General features: G+C 40.2%; 1 long non-coding RNA gene across 1 annotated transcript in view; it reads left to right on the forward strand.

Annotated features, from left to right (window-relative positions):
- Positions 1 to 20,716, forward strand: part of LOC127582177 (uncharacterized) — a 39,595-nt gene extending 18,879 nt beyond the window's left edge. Inside the window, exons 3-4 of the long non-coding RNA XR_007958066.1 lie at positions 20,401 to 20,483; positions 20,666 to 20,716. This is a non-coding gene — a long non-coding RNA (uncharacterized LOC127582177). The remainder of the gene's footprint in view (positions 1 to 20,400; positions 20,484 to 20,665) is intronic.
- Positions 20,717 to 21,614: the final 898 nt, after the last annotated feature.

The raw sequence follows: 21,614 nt of genomic DNA on the forward strand, positions 1-21,614 counted from the left end.
TTCCGGCCCAACGAGTCCACGCCGCCCATTTTAAACCTATATTAACCTACCCGTACATCTTTAGAATGTGGGAGGAAACCGGACCACCCAGAGGAAACCCAAGCAGACACGGGAGAACGTACAAACTCCTTACAGACAGTGACGGGAATCGAAACCCGATCGCTGGCGCTGTAGTAGCATCGCACTGACCGCTACGCTACCATGCCGCCCCTAACCGCTACGTTACCGTACTGTACCGTACCGTGATATTGACAGCTTCTGTCACTTTGCTTATGATTGAGTGTAGACTGATTGAGTGGTAATGAATGAGGTTGGATTTGTCCTGCTTATCATGAACTGCACATAGGGACAGGGCAATGTTCCATATTTATGCTAGTGGTATAACTGTAAAGGAACACCGGCATAAATGTGAAACGTTGCCTAGGTATTTTGCACTGGCTAGAGGCACAGCTAGTTCTGGAGCACAAGTCTTAAGTTCTACAACAGGGATGTAGTCTGGTCCTATGGTCTTTGATGTATTCATTGCACTTAGCCATTTCTTGATGTCATGTGGAATGAATTGCCTTGGCTGAAGAGTGACTTCTGAGGCCCTTAGGGGGACACTAAGATGGATCATCGATATGGCACTTCTAACTGAGCATGGTTATGAATGCTTCAGACTTATACTCACGTGCTGGGGCCCACCATTGTTGAGGATGAGGATGATCTTGGAGCCTCTTTCTCCTTGCCTTAGCTGTTTAATTGCCCATACCATTCATGACTAGGTTGCATCCTCACCAGGCTGACATCATTTTCAGGTATGCTTCTTGATGTTCCCGGCATTGCCTTCTACACTCCTCCTCATTAGTAGAATGTTGCTAATGGTGTCTCTCAGGAAACTCTTGTGAACCCTCAGAATTTTACAACATCATTCAATGGCTTAGATAAAGGAAATGGCCAGGTATTTCGCCAATGGGTCGCCAACCCTCAGTTAGGTAAAGAATCTGCCTTTCTATACCATGTGAAGGCTGTTCTGGATGACTGGGTAGAGGAAATCGACTTGATCCCATAGCCAAGTCAGCGATTCAGCGATGGGATGTGGATTGCAGATTACCCAGGATGCTGAAGATGTCTCAGTCCGCTCAGCCTACTGCAGCTAAGGAAGTCTCCAGTGCTAATAATTATTAGAGCATTGGAAACAGGCTTTTGCAGCCAAGAGAGTGGAACTGTCCCTGTGTAAAGGCCTCCTCACTCAAAATATCCTTGCATATTTCTTTGGCAGGTTTCATTTTAGTTACAGCTCACCACCCAATCCTTGAGGTGATGAGGGCATGGTAGTAAACAGGTGGAGAAGACCACTAGCTGTCTGGTCACAATCATGCACAAAGGTGGTCTTGGAACCAGTGCTCGTCTGAGATGTTTGGCAATGGCTCAGCTGACTGAGCAGCACTACTTAAAATAATGTAGTAGGAAAGGTTTTCTATATGTTGCCCATCCCAAACCAAACACCCAGCCAGACTGCTGCAGCAGTCAGAAATAACATGAAAAAAAATCTCATGCTTGGTGCATGGGATTTCCACATCCTTATGGACAGGGATGGAGCATGAAAGCCTGAGAAGAGAATTGCACTTCAGAAGAGAACCACCTACTAAAATATTAATATTGAGGTGCTAGATGAAAGTGGACTGGTTGGAGAAAGTTACATCGATGAGCCAGATGGTGGCTACATTTCCTTCTAGATGGTGAAGCAGAGATAAAGACAGAATCCACGGAGCTTGATCTGCAATCAGAGCCTCTCTCTTGAATGAACAATTCACAAAAGACCAAGTCGCGAGCAGCTGTGGAGGCAAAGTCATTGGGTGTATTTAAGGCAGAGATTGATAGGTATCTGAGTAGCCAGGGCATCAAAGGTTATGGTGAGAAGGCGGGGGAGTGGGGCTAAATGGGAGAATGGATCAGCTCATGATAGAATGGCGGAGCAGACTCAATGGGCCAAATGGCTGACTTCTGCTCCTTTGTCTTATGGTCTAAGTCCCCCCTACCAGATTCCTCACGATATGTCACTGTCATCTGCGCCTATATCATGCAGCACTGAGGAAAGCAAGGAGTAGTTTCACGCTGACCTGGGGTCCAGCCTTAGATCATCACCTGCGGGTGACAACGTCATCCTGCTGAGAGACTTCAACAGTAGGGTTGGGGGAGATGGCATTAACTGGAAAAGTGTGTTGGGGAACATGGAGAGGGACAGACGAATAGCTATGGGCTTTGTAAAAATAGATCTCTTGATCATGCAAAATAAATATGTTGCACTGGTCAGTGAGTGAGATGACTTGAGTAGATTTGTTTCTTTATATTGTTCCAGAGGATTCTTCGTTGTGCCTCAGTGTGTATAGCAGCAAAATAGAAAAGTCTGCAGAAATGCACATCTTGCTAATTTAATGCAGTTCCTTTACTTTGCTTTAAATAAAAGTCAACTTCTCTTTTTGTACCAAACTTGACTATGCTTATAATGAAAGAGAAAGCCATGCATGCAAGTGAACTTGACTGTTTAAAGGACTTGTTTTAAGGCATTTTCTTAGGCTGGTTGTGTTCTTTGAAAGTTGCTCCAAAATGTTACATTGTGCGATGGCTTCAGGAGGTGCCCTCCCACCACCACATTGCTCTCAAAGTACATGATGGCAATGTTGCAGTAAAGCTGCAATGCGTTAAATCAGACTTCCATGAGTCGTCGTGTTCCAGCTTTATTTCTGCATAAAATTCTGTCCACATTTTCATTATTTTATTTTGCTCTCAAGTGTCGGAAGTATCGATAGAATTATGCTGGAGTGATGGAGCTGGAACAGAAGACAAGCAGCAACACTTCTTACTATGATGTGGATAGAAGCATGTGAAACTTACTCCAGCTAAACTGACTGGGGAAAAGGGGGATACTTACAATCAAAGTAAGTATTGGTGTTGAGAAAATGTTATCAATGCTTCCAACCATGGTTAAACATTCCCTTTAAGGGGTATGAATTTAACAGGAGAATTCTGGTGAGTCTTGTGATCAATACAGAACAGTACTGTGAAAACTAGCTAGAGGTTGTGAGTTTAATGTGTTATCCTGGGAAGAAAGACCCAGAGACAGGATTGTGTTTGGAGTTGGAGACTCAAGGGTGTGAGAAAGATTGCTTTGAGATTTAAAGCAAACAACAGATGAGGTGACAGTGAGCATGCAGGTTCAACTCTAATTAGTGAGCGCATAGGATAGAATGTGAGTGCAGTATGTTGAGCCAAGAAAATCTCTAGGAGTGACAAGCAAAAATCTGCAAGAAACTCCAAGGACACAGAAGTATTAGAACTGTGAAAGGTAAAAATGTAAGGTATACAGTATGAGCAAATTCATTCTGTCTTTTTGAGCATAGGGACTGCCTGACCTGGTGAATTTTTCTTGCATTTTCAGCTTTTATTTCAGATTTTCAGCATCTGCAATTTTCTGCTTTTCAATTATAGTTTATGGTGGAAAGCAGTCAATGCATTTGATTTGGATAAAATAAAGCCTTCAATATCTTCAAGTGTTTTGTCATGGAAATGGATAACCTAAATGATAGTACAGAATCAAACTTGATGAAACAGTAGATCTGGTACAATTTTACTTCGTGGAGTGCCAGTACTTCTAAAGGGTAAGCTGAAAGAAATATGAAATGGTCTGGTCAGACAAACTATTCTTGTTCCAGTGACAGTACCAACTGTTTAGATCCATTCAATGGTAACAATATCCATAAAGAATCAATCGCCACTTTAGATCATAAAGACTCGAATAAAGCTATTAGAGGAAAGCATTTTCCACTGCAGTGATAGAAGGCATAGTTACATGCTTGCATGGTGCTAAAGTTTTTACAACTCTAGCTGTTCATAAAATGGTCAGGTGAACAATCACTGTATTTGGCAGCTTGCAATGGTGCTTCCCAGAATGCATATGGAAACTATATGCCATTAAAGGGCAGCCCTGTGCCAGAAGTTTTTCCAAAGGAAATTTCAAGAGTTTGAGGAAGGATTTAAGGAAATAGAAATTATTAATAATCATTTTGTGGCTGTGGATTTTAGAGAAAACCAATTCTATTCCATGATAAATACTTGCTGTAAGCATAGAGCAATGCTAAATAAAGATAAAATGAGACTTTTTCGGCAAGAATTTAGTTTTATTGGACAGTTTAGTTTTAAAGACCCTGCATGAGGACTGAGAATGCAGAGAGAAGATGGATATCCCAGGTGGATATGTGTATGGATGATGGGCAGATGAAAATGGGAAAGGTGAACAAAGGGAGAGAGAACCTAGGTGGACTGGTAGGAGTGGGAAAGGAACACGGGATGTGGGTTACCTGAAATTGGAAAAGTCAATGTTCATACTGTATTTAAAAAAAACAGGAAACGATAGTATTGACAGACAGATTGAGCAGAGCATACCTGCTAGAGGTTACTGCCTGTAATTTTGCATGTGACCTGGCAGAAACTGATCACTGTAAAACAATTTCAGTTGAAGAAGCACATAGAACAGTTTAATTCATGTGACTGCGGATAATTTGGCTCAGAAGCAACTGCGAGTTGTCATTCATGGGGTTAGGTAAAAGGCCAGAGTGCCTCCAGCCTTCCTTTTCATTTCTTGGGATGAATTGACTGTATTAGGAAATCTAATATTCAAAAGACAACAAGGTGGTAACAGCTGTGTTGCATATAGAGCTCATATCAGTCCCTCATTCAACACTGTGATATGGAGGGTTGAATTCATGAGATATTTTCCCTGTGGCTGAAGATAACATCTGAGTTTAAGCAAAACATCTGAAAGTGTGCAATTGCTTTGGCATGTTGAAGTTCACCAAGGAAGGAACCTTTACTTCAAAAGAATTTTATAGCTCAGCCAGGGGCAAAGATAGGGGCAAAGGTTGGTGCTAAGCTGTGTCAAGGCCATACCCTGCTTGTTCCTTGAGATCATCATAGTAATTTTCTTTGTGCCCAGGTTGACATCTTAATCTTCAAGTACTCTCTTCCTTACACAGATGAAGTCTGTGCTGGCTCATGATTTACATGATCCTTGCTCTCCTAGATGCTTCTGAGACGTGGACTATCTACTGTTGTCCCTGCAAAATTCTCCAAACACACGAGCAGAATAAGTGAACCAATACCAGCATTCTCTCCCAGCCCAGCACTGAGGCGCCAGTTACACTTAGTTGTCTCCGATGGGCAGGCCTTATAATTTGTATGCCCAACACCAGATTCCCAAAATAGACACTTTATTCCTAGCTCTGACACAACAAGAAATTACTAGGTGGACAGAAGGAAAGAGTCATTGACATTCTCAAGGCCTCGTCGCAAAAAGCGTAATGTCCTCAGCAATGTGTGGGAATCCCTGAACCATGACTGTTCAAAATGGAGATGGATCATACGAGATGGCAGTGAGAACTTAGAGTCCATGCATCAGGAGCACACAAGGGCTTAGCAAAAACAATGGGAGGAGAGCACCATCTCTCAAACTATTTTACATACCATCTCCTGGTCGCCTGCCTTTGATGGTCTTGCATCAGTCACCTCAGAATGCACAGAACTGATACAGAAACAAGTCATCCTCAATCACAAAAAGTTGCCTAAGAAGAATAAGGAGAAAAATAATTTTATTGAAGTAGTTAGACTTCTTTCAAAACACTAGCCAAAATGTTTGAAGTTACTTCAGATGTTTGCTCGACTCGGAATACCAGATATCCTAATTGCTGATAATGAACCACAACTTGCAGAATAGAATTTGCAGTGTTTATTAGAATATGGAGATGTCAACACATTACATCATCACTTTTATTTCTGCAGTCAAATGGCAAGGCTGAGAATGCTATCAAAAATATTAAGAGGCTTTTCATAAAAATTGACTTCAGTAAATTTAAATTTTTTACTTGGTTAGATTGATGCGATGCACCAGGTGTTGGAACGAGACCTGCAGAGGTATCAATGGGTCATAGGTGCAGTGCACTACTTCCCAATGCCAATACCCAATCACAACCTCAAGGAAGACGTGCATCAATAGGCATGAAGGAGCGTCAAGAGTTTTATTATAACTATTTATTTATTATAAACTACTTCCAGAAATACATGCTGGTGATACCATGAAGATGAGACTCACGTAGTGCATAGCATAATAATAACATGGCATAATAAAAACATATCAACACCATCACTTCCCCTACTGCACCCAAGCCCATCAATAAATATCAGAGCTATAGTCACAGCTATAAATTAATGTTTTAATACTTTTTAACTTAGCCAATCATTTTAAGAAGTCTGCTCATGTAGTTCCTGTGGGATGTGGTCTTAATAGATACATCCTGAGGCCAATGAGAAGCTAATGTAGGTTGGTAGCTTATTTGTAAATGCTTTCAGGGAGATGCCCAATTCCAGGTTCTCAAGGTTAGAGAAACTAATGAGTCACTTCAGTTCCTTTCTTTAAACAAAATGCTGTTGATATGAAGTGTGCAGAGGCATGGCATTCACAAGACTTTGATAGGTGGAGATTAGTAACACTGTAGCAGTGATTAAAAGAGTCACTGAGCAGTTTCTCCAACAAATTATTTGCAGCACGAGCTATTTATTTGCTAAGGAAGGACAAATCCTATTTGTAGATTAGTTACTTATCCAGTGACCATAGGAGCCAAATGTTTGGAATTGCCTACATTCTTTCCAGAGTATTAAAAGGAAATTTGAGTCTCAAGCACAGAAATATTCTGTCTGGAGATAGTGCCCAAAATACCCTTTCTATAAAAGGAAGGTTGACTACTTCAAATGAGAAGCTGGAGCACAGAAGCAGCTGTCTAATTAAAGGCTGGCCCAGGACACACTTTGTCTTTTTAAAAAAGAGAAAAGTTTAAAATTAAGAGTTTTCTAATTGTAATATTTAGAACAATGGAAGAAGGAATTGTAAGACACTGGATTGCTACTCCCATTCGCTACCACCACAAGTTGGCAGGACGAGATCTCACAGAATGCAAACTGGATCACTTGTTATTTGCCCTGCCAGGTCCAGCAAAAAGAATTGAGAGAGAGAATAAACATTCTGTCGAAGTAAAAACAAGGTCAGTGGAATCCACGGAGGCTGCACCATCATTTCAAATCATGTTGGATGTCGTTCAATTCCGTCCTGAAGATATCATCATTCAAGTGTTTGAAGGGTGGCTTCTCATCAGGGCCCAGCATGGGCGAAGAATGGATGAACATGGTTTTATTTCAAGGAGTTTTACAAGGCAGTATCAGCTACCAGAGGGTGTGCAATCAAAAGATCTTTCTGCAATGTTATGTCACGATGGCATTTTGGTAGTGGAGACAAAATCTTAGTTTCTGAAGGATTATAATGTTTTAGAAGCTGTTCATTTTCAATTATTTCACTTGTTTAACAAAAATTACAAAGCTTAGTAAGTATACCACTGTAACTACTGTGATAAATTATGTGGCCTCATTTAGATAGAGACTCATAATGATTAAAAACAATGAAAATATTTAATTGGATTTACAACATAATTTGTTGTGTTATGGTTCTGTTATCATAAACAGTATTCCGGGGAATGAATCTCTAGAGTGCATCTCAGTTTTTGTTTGTGGTTGTGATGTCGGGAGACATTTTTTGTACAGATATAAGCAATTAGATAGATGGAATGATTGCTCTGTAATTTAAATATGTGGGTGATCAGTAACGTTTTTGCTGAATGATAATGGTGTAGCAAGTGTAGGAGAGATGTTTATTACTTTAGCAGCACCCTGTGATGTCACAACTATTCTATGAATAGCATAAAAATGCAGAGGGCTATTGAGTGTCAAGTCAATGCAGAATCTAATACCAAAGTGCTGTTGAAATTTTAACTCTTGGTCTCTTTAGTGTGCACGTGTATAGATGCAATATTGTGAATTATCAGTAAGGCTCAAAAAAAAAGGACCTACCAAGATACTACTCAGAATAAATTGTGCTCTAGTTGACCGCTCTCTGACCATTTGTTTTAAAGTATAGTTTTCTCTGTGGTTATTCAATGGCACATAGAGGGTGGATAAGCTTCACATATTAGAACAATTAATTATAGTTCAGTTATGTGTTTGAACATTGGAAGTACTTTGTTTTGCTTTTAAAATGATCATGTTATTGATGGTGGTTAGGGATGGGAGGGCAAACAGAGAAGAACACCTTATAAATAAATAGAATCTGAAATTCCATGGGCCTGCCACCATTCTCTATTGTAGAGACACCATAAACACCAGAGCAAAGACAAAAATGGGTTTCCACTAGCCACCCAACAAGAGTGCAAATGGAGACTATGTCAAGTTTCTGCTGAGATACTTACTTATATAGTACTTTATATTGTGCCTTTCTCAAAGCACTTTACACAAAATATTTTTAAGTGCATTGAGGAACTAGCTACTTTACGCCTGCAAGAACAATTAGAATGATGAATTCTCAATGCTTCACAGTTGCTCCATGTCAGTGCAAAGGTCTTTTTTCCATTAAGAAAGGAAGGAAAGATAATGGCCAAGATTCTACAGTGGGTTTGAAATCACATATGGGTAAGGATAATAGATTTCCTTCCCTGAAAGACATTAGTAAATCATTTTGTATTTTCTGGCAATCCCTTTCATTGACACCATTACTGGCACAAGCTTTTTTTTTCAATTAGGTGAAATTGAACTCCCATGATGGGATTTAAAATGTCCAGATTATAAATCCTAGGTCGCTAGAAAACTGCTCCGGTAAATTAACAACGTACCATCTTCTGATGGTGGGGAGAGTGCATTTAGACCATGAAGACATAAGGAAAAGCAGAAGTAAGACAATGTACTCAGTCATTTTGAAATTACAATGATACTACTGTCAGGTTTATTTCAGAGCACTGCTCACGTGAAGGATACATGTCAATAAGGCAGCACAAATAAAATTTCCTTCTATGAAATTCTGCTTAGCAATCTCTAAACAGTTTAGACAAAGTAACCTTTAAAGATGGGAGCTGGTTTGGGCAAGTGTTGCTTAAAATAAAAAAAAAAATCACTTCCTAAACAATTGTCATTTTAGTTATGTTGAATTATCAGAAATATACAAAGTTATATAGTAGATTTTAGCTGAGGTTTGTTAACAGGGATCTGCTGGCTGTACCACTAGATGGTGCTCTTCACAAGGATGATCTGCACAAGATAAAAATGAAAGTTGGAAGTGCCATTTCCTCCATAAAACTCATTCACTTCTACTGAAGCTTGTGAATAACCTGCAAAAGTCACAGAGATACAGTATAATTGATCATGGCAATCTATTGAAGTAACATGTGAAATAATCATCCTTGGCATCTGACATTTTAGGTACACCTTTACAAATGCTTGTGAATTAGATAAAGAGTTATAATCAGTGAAATAAAGGCTGCTTCACCAGCTGAAAGTTAATTTTCTGCAAGTACCTGCAGTTCACACAATGTCAATCATTGTAATAGGGCCTTCTAGTTTGAATGAGGGAAACTACTTTGAATTTAAAACAGGAAAATAATCTTTTCCGCTCAACCAGTCTGTAGAGTTAAACAGCATTGAAACAGGCCATTTGGCCTACCACATCCACACCAATCATCTATATCAAGTCAATTTTTTACTTCTGCATCCTCATCAACTCCCATTTCCCACCCCTGATTCTCCTGTTAACTGCCTAACCAGAGGTAGTTTATGGTAGCCAATTAACCTACCAACCTTTGGCATGCAGGAACAACCCCAACAATCATAGGGAGGATATGCAAATTCCACACATGCAGCACTCAAAGCCAGGATTGCTCTGGGATCTCTGGAAGATAAGGAAGGCACCACAATGCCACCCTTATTGACATTCATGTTTCACATGAGCAATGGTTTTAATCTAAAATGGAATCTTTTTTTTGTTCTAATTGTATTCTTTCTTGTAAAAATTGTGTTTAATTTATGTTTTTCTTGTGAATGCTGCTTATATGATGCAATGTGCCTGTGATGCTGCTGCAAGTTTTTCATTGCACCTGTGCCAACATGTACCTGTGCATTAAATAAACTCAACTTTGATTTTGAACCTTAAATTCTCTCATGTTCTTTTATTCTGCTTTCTTCAACCATCTTTTGAATGTAGTTTTAAGTACTCACATTGCTTCTGTTTAAATCTAACCTTGGTACTACATTCTACAACCTCTCTAATTCTTAGTTTAAAAAAAAGGCTTCCTCTAGGTCTTGGGCCTAATTCTTTTACTTTAATCTTATATCTATGGATCTCTGTTGTGGTCCTCTTAGAACCATCCATTTTGTCACTATGTTTTATCACTTAGAGACTTGAATCATGTTCTCACTTCTCCTCTCCCACTCCACCCCTTCACTCATCTCTAAAACCACTCCTTTGTAAGGAAGGGTGTCCAAAACCAATGGCAAATTACTAGTGTTTAGAAGAGTGTAAAGGGATTTAATTGAAACATATAAGATCCACAAGAGCCTTGCCACGGTGGATATGGAAAGAATGTTACCTCTTGTGGGAGAAACTAGAACTAAAGGACTTTTTAAAAAAAAAATAAGGGGTCACCAATTTAAGATTGAGATGAAGCAAATTTAAATCTCTCAGAGGGTTGTAGCTCTTTGGAACTCTCCTTGCGGTGGAACAAGAGTCTTTGAATATTTTTAATGCAGAGGCAGATAGGTTCATGGTAAGCAAGGGGATGAGAGATTACTAGAAGGGATTGTGGAGCTGAGGTTACAATCAGATCAGCTATGACCTTATTGAATAGCAGAGCAGGCGCAAAGAGCCAAGTGGCCTATTCCTTCTCCTAATGAATATGTTCATTTCTCCCTATCATCATGCTCTCTGGAACCTGCTTCACCATTGACTCATACAATGAATAGAGTTATCCCTTACTCTGACTTGCTGTCTACTGCTCTTGAAACCTTTCAGTATTCAACTTGCCTTGTTGATGGATGTATGACCAGGTACTTTCAGAAACTTAAAGGAAGAGTGGCAATCTTAACAATTGTAACTATTCCATTACTTTTATGATGAGGATCATTAGTGATTTGATTTAATAAAAAAATGTTATTTGATAAATGTTGAACTATCACATTGAGCACTGTTCTTGACAATCATACAAGTACCAATGAAAATTACAGCTGAGTTCATCTTCAAAGCAGCATATGGATAGGTCAGTCAGTCATTCATGGTGATGAAAATGCATAAGTGTGTATATATGTTAACAGTTTATCTTTGTTATATTTGATATCAGTTGACTGTATTTTACAACTGTAGTGTCATGCAGATGACATTATATAAAACTTAGCTCATGTAAAAGGGGTTAACCTAATAAAGAAATGTTTTAAAAATAAAGCATCACAGGTTATTGACCTTTCACTATCAGGATATCAACTACTCAGTAAACCCACTGCTGCAGCAGAGAACCAAAGAGGCATTCTTTATAATTACTGACTGGCTTGGAGGGTGTAGAGAAGAACAAAACTATGCTATGTCCTAATGATGGATTTGTGCTAGTCCCGGATTTCCTATGAGGCCTGAACTGGAGAACGAAAGGTTTCTACTAATCCATGGCTCAAGTCTAGTAATTATATGTGTTGGGGTTTCTTGGGGGCATGCCCTTTTAATCCACTGGCACTATTTCATTGTTATTATTCTTGAAAATTTGAAGTGCAGCCACGAGAGGAAGTTAAAGGAGCGCAGTGTTAAAGTTTGCTAACATTTTTGCTTGTTCTCTAGTTTGACAGTTTATTTATTCTTTTTAGGAGGTATTTAGGTTCGTTTGGAAGTGGGACATTGATTAGAGTGTCTTCAGCCTCATAATTTATTTCCTCACTCCAAACAAGTCAACCACTTTACTGCGCTGTGACAAGTTCAACAATGCATTTAATTAGGTATTCCATTGGCTTGTCCTGATTTCCTGAGCAGGTGAAAAGGCATACAGTACTTGCTTGCATTGTAGACATGCACATATTCTTCTCCCAGGGAAAGCTTTACAGGATAAGGCAAAGCTTTGCAAGATAAACAGGGAAGTTATGTATCATAAAATCACACTAAGTAGAAAGTTGGATTTAGTTTGTGTTTTCTTTTATGTCCCTACATGTAATCTGGGCATCACTGCTAAGGACAGCAGTTATTGACCAGGCCTAATTGTTCTTGAGATGGTGATGTTGAGCCACCTTCTTGAATCACTATGTATGTTGAAGTTACTCCTGCAGTGACCAGCAAAAATGGCAATTCATTTCCAAAACAGACTCTGAAGGGAACTTGTAGGTGGGTTTTATTCCTGATGCTGCTGCTTTGTCCTTCTAATTGGAAAAGGTTTTGGATTTTGCGGTTGCTGGCAAAGAAACTTTGACGGGTTTGTGCAGTGGATGATACCGCGTGGTGCTCAGGAAGTAGAAGGAGTGAGTGTTTGGTTTGGTGGACGGGGTGCCAGTCAAGCAAGCTGCTTGGTCCTAGTTAATGTTGAGCTTCTTGTGTGTCGTAGACCTGTCCTCATCAAAGCAAGTGGAGTGCCTTCCATCATCCTCCTTGCCTCAGAGACAATAAAAAGACTTTGGGGAAAAGTGAAGACGAGCTACTCACCCAGCCTTTAACTTGATCTTGTAGTCATAGTATTTATGTGGCTGGTCTCGTTCTGTTTCTGGTCAATAGTGCTCCCCCACATCCCAACTCCTACCATTCATTATGCCCCCATGGCCATTGGGGATTCATCAGCGGTAATGCTATTGGATCTAAGAAGTGGTTAGGCCTTACTTTGCAGGAGATTTCCATTGGTTGTCTTTTAAATGTTACAAATATTACTTGCCACTTGTCTGAATATCTGACCAATGTTGTGGTTTTGCTGTAGGGCAGTTTTATTTTCCAAGGAGTTGCAAGAAGAACCAAACGCAATGCAATTTGCATCAAACATCCTCACTTCTGATCTTATAATAGAAGGAAGATCATTGATGAAGGAGCTGAAGATGGTTGGGCACAGGACACCCTCCTGAGAAACTCCTGTAGCAATGACTTGGGACTGAGAAAGTGAACTCCAACAGTGATATCAGCTGGAGAGGGCCCTGCATTTTTATATTACAGAGTGTTAGAGAGTAATAGGAATACTACAGGCTTGAGATTCGTTGCTGCCATTTTTGCTATATGGGCTCACTATACTAATCTGTAATATGGGGATCTATTTACTTAGTATTCAGCACATGTACATCCCCACACACACTCAAACACACATGGATATAGACCCATTTAAATCCCACATACTCACCCCCACATTGATGCTTGCAAACACCCACCCTAGTTGTCTCCCAAGATCTAGCCCAAAAGTCAATGGTGTGCCTAAAATATTTTTGACAAAGTGGGATTCCTAAGAATGAGGGAGTCAATGTGAGCTTCCCGGAAATATGGCACTGACTATGTAGCCTTTCACTGCCTGAACTCTGAGGGAGCTGGCAAAGTTGACATATCCATTCACTTGCTCCTACCTTTGCTAGAATGAGCCAAGTTATGGCTAGAGTGAGCAAAGTTATGGTATAGATTAGATGTGGCTGACTGCAATGATCCTGAGGCCAAGAAGATGAAGGTGGCCTTGAATCCAATGGTAGAGCAGTCATTGCCATGGGTGCATAGCTTGAGGTCTACTCAGAGAATTTCATATACTGTATCTCTATGATGCCCGCCTTGGAAAACCACAGCTTGTGAAGACATTGCTCCTCAGAGAGGCTGTGTTAGGAATGCGAATCCCTGTGTACTCTATGGGGATGGAGTCTTTGAACACGAATGCCTGCATTTCCTTCTCAAAAAGCACAGTCAGTAGGACTGCAATGGAAACAGTCATTGAAAATATTTTCCAAATGCTGAAACGACAGTGGAGTGCAATGGGTCTCTAGAAATCAGAGTGTTTTTTAGGCTGAGGAGTCTTCCTCCAGAAAGCTCTGCAGAAGTCTGAATTTCCAGTGTGAATGGTCCATTATGGAACCTTGGTCTGGTTGCAACTGTCAAATAACAGTTGTGCTTTACACCAGTGACATCTGAAATTTGCTGGAAAGATTCCAAGCCAGTTCTGTACAAGGATCATTGTACTCACATTTGATCCAGAAAATGCATTAGCCTTGCAAGCAGGTCTGGATGAATTTCTGAATGGTACCATTTGACCTAAAAATGTTCACGGTTGCATTCCACTGCAGAAATAATTGATTTTTATTCAGGCAGGGCTGAAGAAAATAAGGCTATGTGCTCTAGAAAATGTTATGGAATTTCATTGCAAAAAATTATATTTATCAATAGCAGGAGAGTTGCATCACCTGAAGAATTTCTCCGTCAGTGTTCTACATCACTGTCTCTGTTTATAATTAATTTGCATTGTTATCTCTTTTGTTTATCCAATTCTTTTGGGCTTTCAGGCTAATGGTAATCCTTTAAATAATTTTGGATGGAACAGTTAAACAGCATGCAGTAGATTGAGAAACTTAGAGAGTTTGCCTTGGTTGCAGAGTGGCAGGCATAGGCTGATATGGAAAATAACATTCATGCCTTAAAAATGCCAGTCAATAACCATAGAACATACAGCACAGGAACTGGCCCTTTGGCCCATGAAGTTGTATCAAACTAATTAAACTAGTAATTAAATGCCTAACTAAACTAATCCCTTCTGCCGACACAAGGGCCATATCTCTCCATTCTTTGCACATTCATGTGCCTATCTAAGAGACTCTTAAACACCTCTATTACCACACCTGGCAGCGCGTTCCAGGCACCCACTAATCTCAGTGTAAAAAAAACTTGCCCCACACATCTTCTTTGAATTTACCCCCTCTCACTTTATATGCGAGCCCTCTAGTATTAGTCATTTTGACCCTGGGAAAAAGATACTTGCTTTCTACTCAATGTATGCCTCACATAATTTTATAAACTTCTATCAGGTCTCCCCTCAGCCTCTGCCATTCTAGAGAAAACAACCCGAGTTTGTCCAACTTCTCCTTATAGCACATGCCCTCTAATCCAGGCAGCATCCTGATAAACCTCTTCTGCACCCTCTCCAAAGCCTCCACATCCTTTCTATAATGGGGTGACCAGAACTGAATGCAATACTCCAGATGTGACCTAACCAGAGTTTTATAAAGCTGCAACATTACTTACTGACTCTTGAACTCAGTGCCTCGACTAATAAAGGCAAGTATGCCATACGCCTTCTTTACCACCCTATCAACCTGTGCAGCCACTTTCAGGGAACTGTGGAGATGGACCCCAAGGTTCCCCTGTACATCAACACTGTTAAGGGTCTTGCTGTTAGCAGTAAACTGACACTTTACATTTGATCTCCCAAAGTGCAACTCCTCACATTTGGCCAGATTAAACTTCATTTGTCCACCCATATCTGCAGCTGATCTATATCCCACTGTATCCTTTGGCAGTCTTTCACACTATCCACAACACCACCAATCTTTGTATCGTTTGCGAAATTTCTAATCCATCCATCCACATACTCATCCAGGTCATTTATATAGATCACAAACAGCAGAAGTCTCAGTATGAGTCCGTGTAGAACACCACTAGTCATGAACCTCCAGCCAGAAATAAGTCCTATCGGCCACTGCCCTCTGTCTTCAATGGCCAAGCCAATTCTGAATCCAAATGGCCAAGTCACCATTGATCCCATGTATCTTAATCTTCTGGATGAGCCTAACATGAGGGACCTTGTCAAACGCCTTAGTAAAATCCATGTAGTCAATATCCACAACTCTACTTTCAACAATCACTTTCGTCACCTCCTCAAAAAACTCAATCAAGTTAGTAAGACATGACTTCACCATCTTCAACAAGAGAACATAAAACAGTACAGCTGAGGATAGGCCCTTGGCCCATGATGTTGTGCCGAACTAATTAAACCAATGACTTCTAATTAATCTAACTCCTCTTCCCCACACATTGACACCCCCTTCCTAATTAATCTAATCCCTCTTCCCCACCCCCCCCCCCAACTTCTCTGCATATTCATTTGCCTATCTAAGAGTCTCTTAAACGCTCTACTGCTATCTGCCTCTACCACCACCCCTGGCAGCACACTCTCCGTGTAAAAAACTTGCCTTGCACATCTCCTTTGTACTTTCCCCCTCTCACCTTAAATACATGACCTTTAGTACTAGACACTTCAATCCTGGGAAAAAGATACTGGCTGTCTAGTCTATCTATGCCTTGCATAATTTTATAAACTTCTATCATATCTCCCCTCAGCCTCCATTGCTCTAGAGAAAACAGCCCCGGGTTGTCCAACCTCTCCCCTGAACCATGTACATGTCCTCTAAAGCAGGCAGCATCCTGGTAAACCTCCTTTGCACCCTCTCCAAAGCCTGCACATCCTCCCTACGATGAGGTGACCAGAACTGAAGGCAATACTCTAAATGTGGCCTAAACAGAGTTTTATAAAGCTGGAACATAATTTTCTGGCTCTTGAACTCAATGCCTTGAATGGTTGCTTGTTCTTATACTGGAACTATCTCTATTCTTCTAGGTAAGAAGAATGATGATATTGTATTTTTAACATTTCCAACTGGCTATGTGGCTGCAAAGTTTCTGATGTGAAGTGGAGGCCCCTCCAGTGTTATATCCAGGTAGAAGTAGGTGGGCTGTCAAGCACAGGCTTTTTGGGGACAAATGCGCAAAACTTATTCCATGATTTGCCATTGGGCCTGATGCTGTTGTGCAGGCAGGAGATGGTCGTGCATCATGTTGAGAACAGCAACTTGTTACAACTCGGACTGGAGGATTAGTTTCTCATATTTCCAAGAACAGATTTCTTGACAAACTGAAAACTTCAGCAAAAAAGGATAACGTTTAGAGGAAAAATAAATGTCATATATTCAATGCCCAAGTAGAAAATAAAGTCTCTGGAAAATAATATTCAAAGGAGCATAAGAAAATTTGTTTTAAAAAGCACTTCAAACCAAGGTGGTGCATTTTCCACATTACATTCCTCTTTTATATGGTGAAAATCAAAACAAGATAGTCCAGATAATGGAAATGAAAAATAAAAACAGAAAATGCTGGAAAGAACTCAGCAGATGAGGCAGCACCTGTGAATAGAGAAACAGCTAATATTTCAGGTCTGGGGCCCTTCATCAGAACACTTTCTCTTTCCACAGATGCTATTTTATATAGTGTTGTGTCCCCGTCCAAGACCAAAACATGTAACATAATCAAGAGTTAAAGTGGGCCCAGCATTAAACTCTGGAGGATACCACTTCCAATTTTTCTCTAATTCACGGAAGAACAATTACCCTTCACCTTTGATCTGCCAACCAACATTCATTCTATTACACTATTATTTCACACTTTCTATCTTCTAAAAATCCAGGTGGATGACCCCTATTGAATTCATTTTTTGTAAAAATAAATAATCACTCCTTTAAACTTGTTAATTATTAATTCTCTTTAACTAAACTGTAATGCCTATGCTTGTTCCATCTCAGCATTCATTAGTTTAATCTCAAAATATATGGACTGTAGGACTAGGCAAGAGGTGGCCAGGCAAACTGCTTCAAGAACTCTATTCTTAATATAGTACAGCAGGTTTTAAGATTGTGCAAGAGTGATCGATGATGTCTGATTTTCACACCTTCCTTGTCCTCCTTAATCATTTTATCTGTAATGTGTACTTTCCATTGATTGAAACTTGGAATTTTGCTTAGCTCTAAGCTGAAAGGTGACAGAATGATGAATAATTTGTACAAGGACAAGTGCTGATCTGCTGTAGTTTACAGGGCTGTGGTCCAAGAGCTGGGAAGTAGAATTAATTTGAATAGCCTTTTTTTGGCTGGCGTGGGCATAATAGGCATCTGGCATTTTTCCGTCCCATAGAATTCTATGATTCCATTAAAGGCACATCATCAGTTTTGAACCTGTGGAAGGAGTTCCATGATCATATCGTACACAATCAATATGGTTTTTTTTTTCTGTCAAGTTTGCATCTGCTCTTTTTCCATCAGACTCTTCCATAAAAGCCATTTAATCCATCATATCCTGCCCAAGTCAGAACACAAACAGATGATTCAACAGTAGATGGCATCAGAGCCAAGTCCAGTCTTGTCCTTTACAGACATCACATGTACTTTCAGCTCCCCGGAAAACACTCCAAGGAATCTAATTTTCCTTGTACCTAATCCAGAGGTATTGAAATTTGCAACTGCAAACTAGGCACAGACTGAGGACTGAATGTAGGACCACCTTTGGCACAATTAAAGTGTGTTATCTTCATAAAGAAATGCATGGGAAGTCGTTTCATGTGGAGGGAAGGATCATGCAAAAATACTACATATAAATAACACAATGCCAAATTTCAGCATAACTGGTGGAATGAATAGAATTAGCTCTTCTGTGAAGTCCACCTTCAAAACATTTGTATTTCCGATTCCTAGCTCTAGCATTTGCATTTTCTGTTTCAGAGTTCTTCTGGGAGTAGCTGTGTGTACCATCAACATAATGATCTTACTTAAGAACATAAGGGGCAGTATTAGACCACACAGACCCTTGGCCTGCTCCTCCATTTAGTGAAACCATGTCTCATCTGATCTGTGGCCACAACTGCACTTTTCTGCCTTCTGGCAGCACCTTTGATTTAAATGTGACCCAAAGGTCCCTCCATTTCAGTCCTGTATATAATTAACGACTCAGCATCCACAGCTTTCTGGGATAAGCAATGTCAAAGAGTCAAAATCCTCTGTGAAAAGAAATTTATCCTCATCTTAGTCTTAAGTGGTGAATTTGACTCATCGAATTATTGAGTCATATAGCACGGAAAATTTGAAGATGATTGTACTGTTGTTGATAGAATCTCAGATGGCGACAAGGAAGCGTACAGGATTGAGACAGATCAGCTGGTTGAGTGGTGTCGCAACAACAACCTCAACGTCAGCAAGACCAAGGAACTGATTGTAGACTTCAGGAAGGGGAAGTTGGGAGAACACACACCAGGATTCATTGAGGGGTCAGCGGTGGAAAGGGTGAAGAACTTCAAGTTCCTGGGCATCAACATCTCAGAGAATCTATCCTGGGCCCAACACATTGATGCAATCACAAAGAAGGCATGTCAGTGGCTCTACTTCATTAGGAGTTTGAGGAGATTTCATATGTCATCAAAGACTCTGACAAATTTCTATAGATGTACAGTGGAGAGCATTCTGACTGGCTGCATCACAGCCTGGTAAGGAGCCTCTGATGCACAGGATCACAAGAGGCTGCAGAGGATTATAGCCAGCTTCATCATGGGCACAACCTCCCCACCATCGAGGACATCTTCAAGAGGCACTGCCTCAAGAAGGCGGCATCCATCATTAAAGTCCCTCACCAAACGGGACATGCCCTCTTCTTGTTTAATACTATCAGGGAGGAGGTACTGAAGCCTGAAGACCCAACCTCAATGATTCAGGAGCAGCTTCGTCCTCTCCGCCATCAGATTTCTGAATGATCCATGAACCCATGAATACTACTTCATTATTCTTATATTTTGCACTTTTTATTTAATTTTGTAATTTATAGATTTTTCAATGTCTTTGCACTGTACTGCTGCCGCAAAGCAACAAATTTCATGTCATGTGTCAGTGATAATAATTCTGATTCTGATTCGGAAACAGGCCTTTGGCCCAACTGGTTCAGGCTGACCAAGATGCCCAACTAATCTAGTCCCATTTGCCCTCATTTTGTCCATATCCCTCTAAATCCAATTCCTTGCCTTTACACTAGTTCTGGATTCTCCCACCAGGTGAAGCAGTATCTACTTCCTCTGTCCTCTCAAAATCTTATCCTTCATTCTTTGAGACCTGGCATTTCCATCAATGAAATCACAAAGAAAGTGTGCTTGGTGAGGATGGCTGGGGGAGGCGGAGGGCATGGTGGGTGTGGAGAGCGAGAGTCTGCATGCTTTATTCTGAGCTTCCAGTCACTTGTGACTTTAATCTTTCATCACACAGCCACTCCCCCATTGGCCTCTAATATTGTTCAACAAAAACACAAGGAATAACACCTCACCTTCTGACCAGGACTCAACATTGAATTTAACAATTTCAGACAATGAGTATTTCCGGCATTCCCATTTCAGATTCCTCAGGTAAATTCAGACTATTATTATTCTGCATTTAACCTCTGGTAGGTGTTTGTTACCTTGCACTATCACCCTTCTTGTCATTTAACCGAGACTGATCAACCTCTTGGTTCTCTCTTCCAATCTGCCCTTTCTCTCCACCTTATAAACTGATTATCTTTAACTATTCCTGGTTCTGATGAATGGTCAGTGACGTGAAATGTCTCTATCCACAGATATTGTTTGACCTGCTGAGTATTTCCAATGATTTCTGTTTTGGTTTCAGCTTTCCAGCATCTAGAACATTTGCCTTTTGTAACCTACTTTTATGTGTTGGTTGCAGGATAAATATTGGCAAGGACACTGGCAGAACAAGTTTTCTTTGTATAGTGTCACAGGATCTGTTACGTTCACCTGAGAGGGCAGGTAGGATACTGCTTTCATGTCTAATCTACTTACATTAACATTACTCAAATAAATTAAGAGTTGCAGTGTCAGTTATCAAACAAAAATAGTACGCCTTTCATCAAATGAATGACAACATTATCTTTAAATTTTTACCACGTGCATAATAGATTGCAATACATGAATTCATATTTTTTTTATAGAGCGCTTTGAATCTGAGAAACAATTCCGAAAGGAAGAATGCTGCTTCAGAGGACACAATGGGACAGGTTCCTTGACAGCAAATGGTGAGTACTTGCATTGACTTTTAACCAAATTAGAAAAAATAAAATCTGCACATCAATCTCCACTCTGTCACCAAAAGATTAAAAAAACAGAATGCCATGTTAATTAGATAACATTTCTACGTAGAAAAAAATTAATGCATCCAATCATAATTCACTTAAAGTTAGTGAAATCAAAAGGCAAAAAATGCTGGAATCACTCAGCAAGGCTGGTAGCATCTGTAGAACGTGAAATAGAGCTAAGAATTTCATCAAAACTGAGAAAAGTTAGAAAACAAATACGTTTTAGGCTTTAAGTTGCAAAGAAGGGGGAGGGGAGAAGAGAACAAAGGAAAGGTCTGTGATAGGGTGGAGACAGAGAGAAACTGAATGATGCAGGTAGTATTGATGCTGGCGATGGAGTTTAGTGAAGGCTTGTTAATTACAACTAATCAGTCAGGAGGACATGTAAATAGGGGGAGATGAATGAGAACAGAGGAGGGAGATAGATAAACAATGGAACTGTGAGATATAGAGCACCGCAGTGCCTGGAAACATGAAATAAAAAATAATGCTGGAAATAACCAGCAGTTCAGGCAACACCAACTGTGTTGGTTTTACAGGTTGATGGTCTTGCATCAAAACTAGGTGGTTTTGATAAAAACTGGAATGGCTGATAAAGTGAAATGATTGATTTCAGTGTTGATTCCTAAGGGCTGTAATGTGCCTAGATGAGATGTTGTTTCTCGAGTTTACATTAGGCTTCATTAGAACAGTATCAGGGGTCAAAGCCAGAGAGATCACAGGCAGCATGGGAGGGAGAATTAAACTGGGAGCTCAGGGTGATGCTTGTGGACTGAACACACATACTCTGCAAAGTGGTCGGCCA

The sequence above is a fragment of the Pristis pectinata genome, chromosome 2 (assembly GCF_009764475.1).
Source record: "Pristis pectinata isolate sPriPec2 chromosome 2, sPriPec2.1.pri, whole genome shotgun sequence".
Lineage (NCBI taxonomy): Eukaryota > Metazoa > Chordata > Chondrichthyes > Rhinopristiformes > Pristidae > Pristis > Pristis pectinata.